Genomic DNA, 13,748 nt, shown 5'->3' with positions numbered 1-13,748 from the left:
CACTTACATTTTTCTATCATTTCTCACTTTTTCTGTTTCAGTAACTAGTATTTCTAGGTCACATTTAGTTTTCCTTAACTGATCCAAACCCATTACAAACTAAGATTATATACTGCTTCTGACTGTTATCTCCATAACTCTTTTATAATCTACCACAGTCCTCTACTTTTTTTTTTTTTTTCTTTTTTTTTTTTTTTTTTTTTTTGAGACAGAGTCTCGTGCTGTCGCTCAGGCTGGAGTGCAGTGGCCAGATCTCAGCTCACTGCAAGCTCCGCCTCCCGGGTTTGCGCCATTCTCCTGCCTCAGCCTCCCGAGTAGCTGGGACTACAGGCGCCCGCCACCTTGCCCGGCTAGTTTTTTGTATTTTTTAGTAGAGACGGGGTTTCACTGCGTTAGCCAGGACAGTCCTCTACTTTTAATGAACATGTCTTGTTGAAGACAGTCAGCTAATTCTTCTGCAGAATGCCCCATACCTTACGGATTTCTGTGGTTATATCCTCATGCTGCTATTTAGCTTATTCCTCCACGGAGTAAGGTCTATCCGCTGAATTTTCAAAAGGCTGCAAGTTACTACTAAGGGTTTGATGGATCCAAGGCAAATCTTTTTGGCTAGACTGTGTCATAGGTGGCTTTTTCTCACTCAGGTTGCAACACATCAAGGCCTAATACTTAATGACTACTAATATGCTAAGATTCATTTACTGATTGCAGTGATGATCTTGACCCCTCTCGATGTGTAGTTCTGTTTACACCCTTGTAATAACCAAGTCTTAAGAATTTATGTGGAGCTACTTTGGCATTATATGAATATCCAGTTTATTATCAACCATCCATCTTAATGTGAATTGATAATTCTTCCTTAAATCAATAATAATTCAGTAGGGTTTGTGGAATGATTGCATTCTTTAGTAATACAGACTTTTCTCTTATTAAATGATGCTATCTGGTATAATCAAAAAATAGTTTCTAAAGTTTCCTATACTACCAAAAAAATCAAGGATTATAAGTTTATTTCTTCGAATACCAATTATTAATGTTAAAAATATTCTGAAATCCATTTCAATGGAAAAAATGAATTTTTTCTTGTGAGTATAATGATGAAAGTGAAAATTTTCTGAATCCCTATCTTTTCTTATTTCATTTAAATTACTTTAAAACTACTTTTCTTTTAACTTTCATTTCTAAGTAGCTATTATGCAAATTCTTCCAGTAACAGGTACGCCAGAGTGAACACTTAAAAATTCAGCAGAGGAATGACGCCAACAAAATAGCAGATTAGGAAGCTTTAAGTTCTTGTTCCAATACAGAAACACTGAAAAAATGAGAAAGTGTCTTAACCAACTTTATTAGATCAGATCTCTAGAAAGCAATCCAAAGTTTATAGTAACCAAGAAGCCTAATGAAGTAAAAGCAATTTTCTAAATGGCAGGAAAGTTTTGTGGTATTTTTACTCGCCCTCACCCTACCCTCTTCCCAGAATGACAATGGTCCTGGTCTTAAGCAGTGGCAATCTAGTTCTCAGTTCCCTCCCTTGAACCAGAAGGAACAGACCAGAACTTATATGCAAATTACTGGGTATATGTATCCTAAGTTTGGGAGATACCTGCATGACTGATGCAAAGAGTTAGTTTTTGTTTCACATAACTTGGAACACAGGCAGGAAGAATTGTAGGGACCACTTGTAAAACTTGCAAAGGGGAGCATAAGTGCAGCTGCTTGGAAGGGGAGTTTATTAATAGAAACATACAATAGACCATCTAAGGCCAGGAGGAGAATCTGGGGTGAGAATCTTTACAAAATTAGGACATTCAAAAGCAGTCATATATATGGTAGAGTTTACACAGCCACATGTCTGCCCTGACAAGATGCATGCCCAGAAAAGAAATGAAAAGACTTTAACTTTGACCTCAGGCTGACTCCTAGGCTCAGCCTATCTAAATGGCGCAGAAGTGCCCACCAAAGAGCTAGTCTGCAAAGTCTAGGAAAGAGGCACCTTCCTCTTTCTCTGTCTCTTGTTTGTTTCAGCTCCTGACATTCAAGAAACTCTGTCAATCATTAGCTGAACACAAGCCAAAGAAACAATGGACTTCAGTGATCACACATGACAAGGAACAACGAACGGTCTTTGAAACAGTTTGGAAAAGTACCAAAACAAATTAACTACTACAGCTTTTAAAACAACTCTCTTGGCCGGGCGTGGTGGCTCACACCTGTAATCCCAGCACTTTGGGAGGCCGAGGTGGGCAGATCACGAGGTCAGGAGTTCAAGACCAGCAACATGGTAAGACTCCGTCTTTATTAAAAATACAAAAATTACCCTGGCGTGGTGGCAGATGCCTATAATCCCAGCTACTTGGGAGGCTGAGGCAGGAGAATTGCTTGAACCTGGGAGGTGGAGGTTGCAGTGAGCTGAGATTATGCCACTGCACTCCAGAGTGGGCGACAGAGCCAGACTCATTTTTTTGTTTTTTGTTTGTTTTTTTTTTTTAAAAAAAGCACAACTCTTTTAATCCCAAACAAGAGCTATGGGAGTTCATCACCACTATACCTGCCTTACAAGAAATTCTATAAGTTCTTAAAGTTGAAATGAAAGGACATTAACATGAAAACATATGAAAGCATGAAACTAACTGTAAAGATAAGACACAAAGTGTCAATAATTCCTGACCTCACTGAAAACCAGAAGTAAGCAGTAATCCTGAAAAGGGACTGAATAGGGCTTGCAGGTACTGACTGATATCAGGAGTTTCTGTGTCACCGCATCAGGGACCTCTGTCACTTCATTTTACATTCATGATCCTTTAGGTTTCATTTCATATTGATATAGGAGTTAAAAAGAAATTACTGAGGCTAGGTGCAGTAGCTGATGCCTAAAATCCCAGCACTTTGGGAGGCCAAGGCGGGTGGATCACCTGAGGTCAGAAGTTTGAGACCAGCCTGGCCAACATGGCGAAACCCTATCTCTACTAAAAATACAACATTAGTCAGGTGTGGTGGTGCACGCATGTAATCCCAGCTACTCGGGAGGCTGAGGCAGGAGAATTGCTTGAACCTGGGAGGTGAAGGTTACAGTGAGCCAAGATCGTGCCACTGCACTCAGCCAGGGTGACACAGCAAGATCCATCTCAAAAAAACAAAAACAAAAACAAAAACAACAACAACAAAAAAGAAATTGCTTAGGCAGATAGTGAGAATACAGGAAGGAGTCCTCAGCAAGGTTTTCCTGTTTAGTGAAAAGCAGCCCCCAAATCATTTTCTAAGAAACAGCAGCCTGTAAAATTGAGCTGCAGACACAGATACCAGCAGTTGTGCCAAACCTGTTCCAAATGGTGGCTCCATCCTCCCTTCTCTCCTTGTCAGCCACATGTACAGTAAGGAGCATGCAAGATGGTGCCAGTTGAGTGGTAAGTCCATTTGCATTATAAGATTAGGGTAGGGTGGCCAGTCTTTCTGGCATGCTAGGTAAACATCAAACCTGACTGAACCAATCTGTGGGCCCTATGTAATCAGACATGACCTCCTTAAACCTGCCTATAAAATCCGGCACATCCACCGACAGCCAGTCTTTCCCTTTCAGAAGCCCCTCTCTCTCTCACTAGAGACAGAGCTGTTCTCCCTTCTTTTTCTTCTGCATATTAAACCTCCACTCCTAAACTCCTCATGTGTGTCCATGTCCTTAACTTTCTTGGCACGAGATGACAAGGAAGCTGCTTCAATATTTTCTGAAATATCTTTTAATAAAGAAGATGCAGACATGTGCAACCAGAAAAAAAAAAAAAGGCGAATCAAAACTACTCAACTGTCTTAAATATGTTAAAAAGGCTAAGGGAAAACAAAGAACTAAAGAAATTTGGGGAAATGATATATGAATAAAATGAGAATATCAACAAGTGATACAAATTATAAAAAGGAAATTCTGGAGCTCAAAAGTATAATAACTAAGGAGAAAAAATTCAATAGAGGGGTTCAAAAGCAGCATTGAGTGAAAAGAAGAAAAATAATCAGTGAACTTGAAGACAGGAAAATTTACATATCGAGTCTGAGAAGCAGAAAGAAAAAGAATGGAGAGAAGTGAACAAAGCCTAAGGGACTCAAGTGAACCAACACAGACATTATGGAAGTCACAGAAGGAAGAGAGAGACAAACAGGCAAAAAATTATTTTTTAAAATGGCATTAAATGTCCCCAATTTAAAGAAAGACATGAATCTACAAACCCAAGAAGTCTAATGTTAGGAGTTGATTTGTATCTTCCCTCAAAGATATGCCGGAGAGCTATAAGCTCCAGTGTCTCAAATATGACCTTATTTGGATATAGGGTCCTTATAATCATGTTAAAATGAGGTCATTAAGATGGGCCCCAATTCAATATGATTAATATCTTTATAAAAATGGCAAAATTCGGGTACAGAGACAAATATACAAGAAGAACTCCATGTGAAGATGAAGGGAGAGATCAGGGTGATACAGCAAAGGCCAAGGTGCACAAAAGATTGCCAGCAAACCACCAAAATCTGAAGCACAGAGATGAAATGGATTTTCCCTCACACCCCTCAGAAGAAATCAACTCTTCTGAAAAACTGATCTCATACTTCTAGACTCCAAAACTGCTGACAATAAATTCTGTTGTTTAAGCTACCCAACTAACAGTAATTTGTTATAGCAGCTCCAGGGAACTAAGACACTATTAGACTCCAAATAGGATAAACCCAAAGAGTCATACACCAAGACACATAATCAAACTCTAAAATGGCAAAGCCAAAAAGAAAATCTGGAACGCAGCAAAAGAGATGCAACATGTCTTATACAAAGAGACTCAAGAAGATTATAAGTCAATCTCTCACATTAGAAATCTTGGAGGCCAGGCCAGGAGCGGGGGCTCATGATTGTAATCCCAGCACTTTGGGAGGCCGAGGTGGGTGATCACTTGAGGTCAGGAGCTTGAGATCAGCTTGGCCAACATAGCCAAACCCTATCTCTACTGAAAATACAAAAATTAACCGGGCATGGTGGTGGGCACCTGTAGTCCCAGCTACTCAGGAGGCTTACACATGAGAATTGCTTGAACCTGGGAGGCAGAGGTTGCAGTGAGCCAAGATCACACCACTGTACTCTAGCCTGGGTGACAGAGCAAAACTCCATCTCCAAAAAAAAAAAAAAAAAGGCCAGGTGCAGTGGCTTATGCCTATAATCTCAGCACTTTGGGAGGCCAAGGCAGGCAGATCATCTGAGGTCAGGAGTTCTAGACCAGCCTGGCTAACATGGTGAAACCCTGTCTATACTAAAAATATAAAAATTAGCCAGGCATGGTGGTGCGCACCTGTAATCCCAGCTACTACGGAGGCTGGGGCAGGAGAATCAATTGAACCCAGGAGGCAGAGACTGCAGTGAGCAGAGATCATGCTAGTGCCTCCAGTCTGGGCAAGACAGCAAGACTCTGTCTCAAAAAAAAAAAAAAAAAAAAAGACAAAAAAGAAATCTTGGAAGCCAGAAGGAAATGGGAAGAGAGAGAGAGATATATGATGTACTAAAGAAAAAAACAACCTGTCAACTGAAAATTATACATTTGGCAAAACTAGCCTTCAAAAATATGAGAAAAATTAAGACAGTCCCAGATAAACAAGGGTTGAGGGACTCTATTACCACTAGACCTGCCCTGTAAGAAACGGTAATGGAAGTCCTTCAGGTTGCAATGAGAGGACACTAGACAGTACCTCAAAGTCACATGAGGATATTAAGATCTCTGGTTAAGGTAAATATATGGGTAAATGGGAAAGTCAGTATTATTGCAATTTTGGTTTATAATTCTACTTTTTTATTTTCTACAGGATTTAAAAGACAAATGTATAAATTACAAATCTATGTTATTGAGCACACAGAGTATAGAGATTAATTTGTGACATCAAAAATACTGGAAAAACAGAGCTGCAGAGAAGTACAGTTTTTCGTGAAGTTAAAATTATGTTCGTATTAACTCACATTGGATTGTTATAACTTTAGGATGTTATATGTAATCTCCATGTTAATGATAAAAAATAGTCTACAAGATAAACACAAAAAGGAAACAAGAAGGGAAGCGAAACCTAATACTATAACATTTGCAATATCCATGTTCATTACAGCAGACAATCCAAATGTTCACTGACAAATGAAGGGATTTTTAAAATGCAGTATATACATAAAAAAAGTATTATGCAGCCTTAAAACAGGAAATTCTATCAATGCTTATAACATGGATGAATCTTTTTTTTTTTTTTTTTTGAGACGGAGTCTCACTTTGTCGCCCAGGCGGGAGTGCAGTGGCCGGATCTCAGCTCACTGCAAGCTCCGCCTCCCGGGTTTACGCCATTCTCCTGCCTCAGCCTCCCGAGTAGCTGGGACTACAGGCGCCCGCCGCCTCGCCCGGCTAGTTTTTTGTATTTTTTAGTGAAGATGGGGTTTCACCGGGTTAGTCAGGATAGTCTCGATCTCCTGACCTCGTGATCCGCCCGTCTCGGCCTCCCAAAGTGCTGGGATTACAGGCTTGAGCCACCGCGCCCGGCCAACATGGATGAATCTTTAGGACATTATTATAAGTAAAATAAGCCAGTCACAGAAAAACAAATGCTGCCTGAGTCCACTTATACAAGGTATCTAACACAGTAAAATTCATAAAAACGCAGAAGTAATATTGTGCTGGCCAGAGGTTGGAAGCAGGAAGAAATATGTTGTTGTTCAATGAGTATAGCTTTAGTTTGCAAGATGGAAATGCTCTAGAAATCTATTGCATGGTAATATGAATATGGTTAACACTACTGAAGTTACACTAAAAAAAGGTTACGATAAGAAATTTTATGTTTTTTTAACACAACTACAAACGAGATTTTAAAAAATACATCATACTAAAAAGAAAAAAGCAACTAAACACAAAAGAGGGCTCTAATGGGGGAAAGAGGAATAAAAGAGTGATAAGATACAGAAAACAGCAAATGGCAGAAGTCTTTCCTCATCAGTAATTACTTTAAATATAAATTGATTAAACTCTCCAATTAAAAGACAAAGATTGGCAGAATGAATTAAAAAAAAAAAAAAAAACATGATCCAACTACATGCTGTTCACGAGAGACACACTTTATACCTTATGCCATACACAGGTTGAAAGTCAAAGGATGGAAGAAAATACTCCATGCAAATAGTAATCAAGAGAGATCTGAGATGGCTTTACTGGTATCAGGCAAAACAGACTTTAAATAAAAAATTCTTACAAGAGAGAAAGGACATTATAAATTGATAAAAAGGCCAATTCACCAGTAAGATGTAACAATTATAAGCAATTATGCAGTACACATCGAAGACCCAAATATATGAAGCAAACATTGACAGAACTGAAGGAAAAAATAGTCCAATAGTAATAATAGAAGGCTTTAATATTCCACTTTCAACATTGGATAAAACATCCAGACAGAGTATCAATAAGGAAACAGAAGACTTGAACAACACCGTAACTAACAGATCCTAACAGACATACACAAAACACTCTAGCCAACAGTAAAATATACCTTTTTTTTTTTTTCATACAAGGCCACTTAGAACATTCTCAGAATAGACCATATGTTAGGCCACAAAAAAGTCTTAATAAATTTCAAAAAATTGAAATCATAAAATGTATTTGTCTCTATGACAATGAAAGGAAACTGGAAATCAAAAACAAAAAACTGCAAAATTCAAACATGTACAAATTAAACACCACAAACTACCAACAGGTCAAAGAAGAAATGCTTCAAGACAAATGAAAATGAAAACACAACATACCAAACTCATGAGATGCAATAAAACAGTGCTAACAGGGAAACTTACAGCTACACACACAATTTTAAAATATTGCAAATTAACAACCTAACTATATACTGTAAGACAATGGAAAAAGAGAAAATTACCCAAAGGTAGCATAAGAAATAATAAAGATTAGAGCAAAAATAAATAAGACAGGATAAAGAAACAACATCAATAAAGCCAAAAGTCGATTATTTGAAAAGATCAGCAAAACTGACAAATCTGTAGCTAGAATAACTAGAAAAGAGAAGTCTCAAGTTAATAAAATGAGAAATAAAAGTGGAGATAGTACTATCAATTTTAAGAAAAAAAAATTATTATTATTATTATTTTTTTGAGATGAAGTCTTGCTGTCACCCAGGCCGGAGTACAGTGGCACAATCTCATCTCACTGCAACTTCCACCTCCCGGGTTCAAGCGATTCTCCTGCCTCGGCCTCCCAAGTAGCTGGGACTACAGGTGCCTACTACCACACCTGACTAATTTTTGTATTTTTAGTAGAGACAGGGTTTCGACATGTTGACCAGGCTGGTCTCAAACTACTGACCTCAAGTGATCCACCCAGCTTGGCCTTCAAAAGTACTGGGATTACAGGTGTGAGCCACCACGTCCAGCCAAGAAGTAAAAAATTATGAGAGATTATTGTAAACAATTGTATGCCAACAAACTGGATAATCTACATGAAATGGACAAACTCCTAGAAACACACAACCTTCCAAGACTGACTCATAAATTGGAAAATCCCAGTAGACTTATAATTAGTAAAGAGGTTCAAACAGGATTCAAAAACCTCCTACACATGAAAAGCCCTGGACCAGATAAGTTTCACTGCTGAATTCTACCAAACATTTACGGAAGAATTAACACCATTTCATCTCAAATTCTTCCAAAAAACTAAAAGATGGAGGAATACTAACTCTAAGAGGCTGCATTACCCTGATAACCAAGCCATATTAAGACACTATAAGAAAATTACAGATCGATATCCCTTGTCAATACGGATGCAAATATCCTCAACAAAATACTAATAAACCAAATTCAGCATATTAAGAGATTTTGTTTTCTTCTAACTTGGTCTTCGGGTCTCTCTCTGGAGAGTGGCCATGAACTCTACCCTGCCCTGACAAGGTTCTAGAGGAGGTGGTCACTGATGTTTACAGTAAATCCAAAGAGGATACTTCTTTACCTTGGTGAAAGGGCCAATGCCTTGTTGCCTGACCTGTGACCAAGTGTACGTCTCACAGGAAACCTGTTTATACTAGCAGATGCCCTCGTGGTTCTTGTCTGACCTGTGTCTGGTTTATTCCTACCAAGATAGCCACTCTCTAAGACAGTGGGAGGAAAGTTAGGTACGTCTATGTCAGTCAGGTGAGACACAGAGACAGCAAAACAAAACACATGAAATAAAAGAAGCATTTTGTTAATCACAGGTAAGAGTGAATCTATGGAATTCTGCCTTTATTAAGGTCCACAGGCATTATCTCTTAAGGCTTTCCAGCAGGGGTTGTGAATTGGCTAATTTAAAGAAAATATGCGTGAAGGGGGGAAATTATTGGCATGACTCTGGTGTTGACTCTGGTTTTATTGTGGAAAGCAGCTATGGGGTGTGCTGGCTCAGTGAGATGTAGAACAAGTGACCCACACTGCAAACAGCCACATGGGGAGGGAAAGTTTGAAGTAAGCCAAAGGTGAGGTGGTATGACTCGGTTTCAAACAACTTATGTTAGGCCTAAAAATGGATGCCAAAGCAACAATGATGTTAAACAAATTTGTGATAAAAAGATTATACATCTTTATCTAGTGGGATTTATTTCTAAAACACAAGGATAATGACATATGAAAATCAACGCAGCAGGCCCATGCCTATACTCCCAGCACTTTGGGTGGCTGATGTCAAAGGATCACTTCAGCTCAGGAGTTTGAGACCAGCCTGTGTAACATAGTGAGATCTCAAATCTACAAAACAAAAAATTTTAAAAATTAGCCTGGTGTGGTGGTGTGCGCCTTTGGTCTCAGCAACTCAGAGGGCTGAGGCGGGAGGACTGCTTGAGTCCAGGAGGCAAAGGTTGCTGTGAGCTGAGATCATACCACAGATTCCAGCCTGGGCAACTGAGGGAGACCCTGTCTCAAAACAAACAAGAAAATAAAAGAAAATCCAAAATCAACGTAATATACCACATTGACAGGATGAAGGAGGAAAGACTGAAACATGATCATCTCAATTGTTGCAAAAAAGAATTTGAAAAATTGAAGACCCTTTCATGATAAAAACACTCAATAAACAAGAGACAGAAGGAAACTTACTTCACATAGTAAAGGTCATTTGGGAAAAACCCACAGATAATATCAAACTCAATGGTCAAAGACAAATGCTTTTCCCCTAAGACAGGAATAAAATGAGGAAGCCTGCTTTTTCATCTTGTATTCAACATGATATCAGAAATCTTAGCCAGAGGCATTAGGTAAGAAAAAGACAAAAGGCATCCTGAAAGGAAAAAGTATAAATATCTGTTCATGGATGACATGATCTTCTATGTAAGAAACCTCCCCCAAATTACACACACACACACACACACACCCACCCACCCGTTAGGGCTACCAAATTAATTCTGCAGTTGCCAGACACAAAATTCACATGTAAAAATCAGTTGTTTTAATACATTAGCAAATGAGCAAATTGAAGAGGAAATTTAAAAAGCAATTCCACTTACAACAGCATCTAAAAGAAGAATTAGGAATAAACTTGACCAAACAGGCCAAAAATTGATACGCTGAAAGCCACACAAAACTGTTGAAAGATATTAAATAAAATCTAAATAAATGAAAAAAATCCAGTGTTCATGGATAAGAAGAGTTAAAATTGTTAAGATGTCAATGCTATCCAAAATGATTTACAATTCAATGTAATCCCTATTAAAATCCCAATGACATTTCTCTGTTCATAGATGACACGATCTTATACATGAGAAAATGACCCCAAATTACATACACACACACCCTCTCTCTCACTTGTTAGAACAAATTAATTCAGCAAAGCTGCTGGACACAAAATTCACATGTAAAAATCAGTTGTGTTTCAATACATTAGCAAATGATAATATCATACTCAATATCATACTGTATTTCTTGGAGAAATAGAAAAATCCATCCTAAAAGTCACATGGAATCTTAAGAGACACTGAGTAACCAAAACAATCTTGAAAAAGAACAAAGTTGGAAGACTCACACGTTGTGATTTCAAAAGTTACAACACAACTACAGTAATCAAAACAGTACTGACATAAGGACAGACACACAGACACATGGAATAAAATAGAAAGCTCAGAAATAAACTTTCACTTTTAACAAGGGTGCCAATACCATTCAATGGCGAAAGGACAGTCTTTTCAACGAATAGTGCTGGGAAAACTGGATATCCAATTCCAAATAATGAGGCTGGGCCCTTACCTTATACTTTGTACAAAAATTAACTCAAAATGAATCAAAGATGTAAACCTATAAAACTCTTAGAAGTACAGGGAAGAAACATGATGTCAGATTTGGCAATGACATCTTGGATATGACACCAAAAGCACAAGCAACAAAAAAAATAATAATTAAATTGGTCTTCATAAAATTAAAAACTTGTGGAACAAAGGACACTATCAAGAAAGTGAAGAGACAACCCACAAAATGGGAGAAAATACGGCCAGTCTTGGAACACGGGTGTGAACTGTACAGTTCCAATTATGTGCGAATTTTTTCCACCTCTGCCAGCCCTGAGACAGCAAGAGCAACTCCTGCTCTTCCTCAGTCTATTCAACGCGAAGATGATGGGCATGAAGACTTGTATAATGATCCACATTCGGTTAATGAATAGTAAATATATTTTCTCTTTATGATTTTTAGTAATTCTTTTCTCTAGCTTACTTTAAGAATACAGTATCAAATACATATACAAAATATATGTTAGCTGTTTAAATATTATTAAGGCTTCTAATCAACAGTAGGCTATTAGTAAAGTTTTGTGGAAATCAAAAGTTATAAGCAGACTGAGTGTTGAGGCTCATGCCTGTAATTTCAGCACTTTGGGAGGCTGAGGCAGGAGGACTGTTTGAGACCAGGAGTTCAAAACCAACCTGGACAACATAGCAAGACCCTGTCTCTAAAAAAAAAAAAAAAAAAAAATTTCGAGGTGTGGTGCATGCCTGTAGTCCTAGCTACTTGGGAGGCTGAGACAGGAGACCACTTCAGTCCAGGAGTTACAGGCTGTAGTTAGCTACGATCTTGCCACTGCACTCCATCCTAAGCAACAGTGCTGGACCTTGTCTCAAGAAAGGAAAAAAAAATTAGTTACACGCAGATTTTTGACTGCACAGGTGTTGGTATCCACCACCACCACTTGTTCAAGGATCAACTGCATTTGTAAGTCATATATCTCATAAGAATTTTAGTATCTAGAATACATAAAACTCCTACAATCCAGCAGCAAAATAAACAACCCAATTTAAAAAATGGACAAGGGGTTGGGCATGGTGAATCATGCTTGTAATCCCGGCACTTTGGGAGGCCAAAGTGGGAGGATCACTCTGGCCCAGGAGTTCAAGGCCAGCCTGGGTTACCTAGCGAGACCCTGTGTCTACAAAATAATAATTAGCCAGGTGTGGTGGTGTGTGCCTGTAGCACTAGCAATATGGGAGGCTGAGGCTAGAGGATCCCTTGAGCCTAGGAGATTGAGGCTGCAGTGAGCTTACGATCATGCCACTGCATTCTAGCTGGGCGACAGAGTGAAGCCCTGTGTTTAAAAAATAAAAAAAAACAACAAGTTTTAAAAATTTAAAAAAATAAATGGATAAATGACTAGAATGGCTATTTCTTCAAAGATACACAAATGGTCAATAAATAAGGACATGTAAAGATGTTCAGTATCGCCGACCATTAGGGAAATGCAGATCAAAATCACAAAGTGACACCACTTCACACTTACTAAGAATGCTATTATTCAAAAGAAGACACTGATGCGACCAACAAACATACGAAAAAAAGCTCATCATCACTGGTCACTAGAGAAATGCAAATCAAAAGCACGATGAAATACCATCTCACACCAGTCAGAATGGTGATCATTAAAAAGTCAGGAAACAACAGATGCTGGAGAGGATGTGGAGAAACAGGAACACTTTTATACTGTTGGTGGGAGTGTAAATTAGTTCAACCAGTGTGGCGATTCCTCAAGGATCTAGAACCAGAAACCCATTTGACCCAGCAATCCCAATACTGGGTATATACCGAAAGGATCAGAAATCATTCTACTATAAAAACACATATGGCCGGGCGCGGTGGCTCAAGCCTGTAATTCCAGCACTTTGGGAGGCCGAGACGGGCGGATCACAAGGTCAGGAGATCGAGACCATCCTGGCTAACACGGAGAAACCCCGTCTCTACTAAAAAAAAAAATACAAAAAAACTAGCCGGGTGAGGTGGCGGGCGCCTGTAGTCCCAGCTACTCGGGAGGCTGAGGCAGGAGAATGGCGTGAACCCGGGAGGCGGAGCTTGCAGTGAGCCGAGATCCAGCCACTGCACTCCAGCCTGGGCGACAGAGTGAGACTCCATCTCAAAAAATAAAAATAAAAATAAAAAAGACACATACACATGTATGTTTATTGCAGCACTATTCACAATAGCAAAGACTTGGAACCAACCCAAATGTCCATCAATGATAGACTGGATAAAGAAAATATGGCACATATACACCATGGAATACCATGCAGACTTTAAAGGGTAAGTCACGTCCTTTGCAGGGACATTCTCAGCAAGCTAACACAGGAACAGAAAACCAAACACCACATGTTCAGTCATAAGTGGGAGTTAAACAATGAGAACACCTGGACACAGGGAGGGGAACATCACACACCGGGGCCTGTTGTGGGGTAGAGACAAGGGGAGGGATGGCATTAGA

The 13,748-nt window shown here is 39.0% G+C and overlaps 1 protein-coding gene across 2 annotated transcripts in view; it reads right to left on the bottom strand.

Moving 5' to 3' along the window:
• The window catches only part of RNF17 (ring finger protein 17), a 112,122-nt gene that overhangs the window by 52,266 nt on the left and 46,108 nt on the right, over positions 1-13,748 (bottom strand). The gene's annotated exons all lie outside the window — the stretch shown is intronic.

Source organism: Theropithecus gelada, chromosome 17 (assembly GCF_003255815.1).
Source record: "Theropithecus gelada isolate Dixy chromosome 17, Tgel_1.0, whole genome shotgun sequence".
Lineage (NCBI taxonomy): Eukaryota > Metazoa > Chordata > Mammalia > Primates > Cercopithecidae > Theropithecus > Theropithecus gelada.
This window is presented reverse-complemented; position numbering and strand designations above follow the sequence as displayed.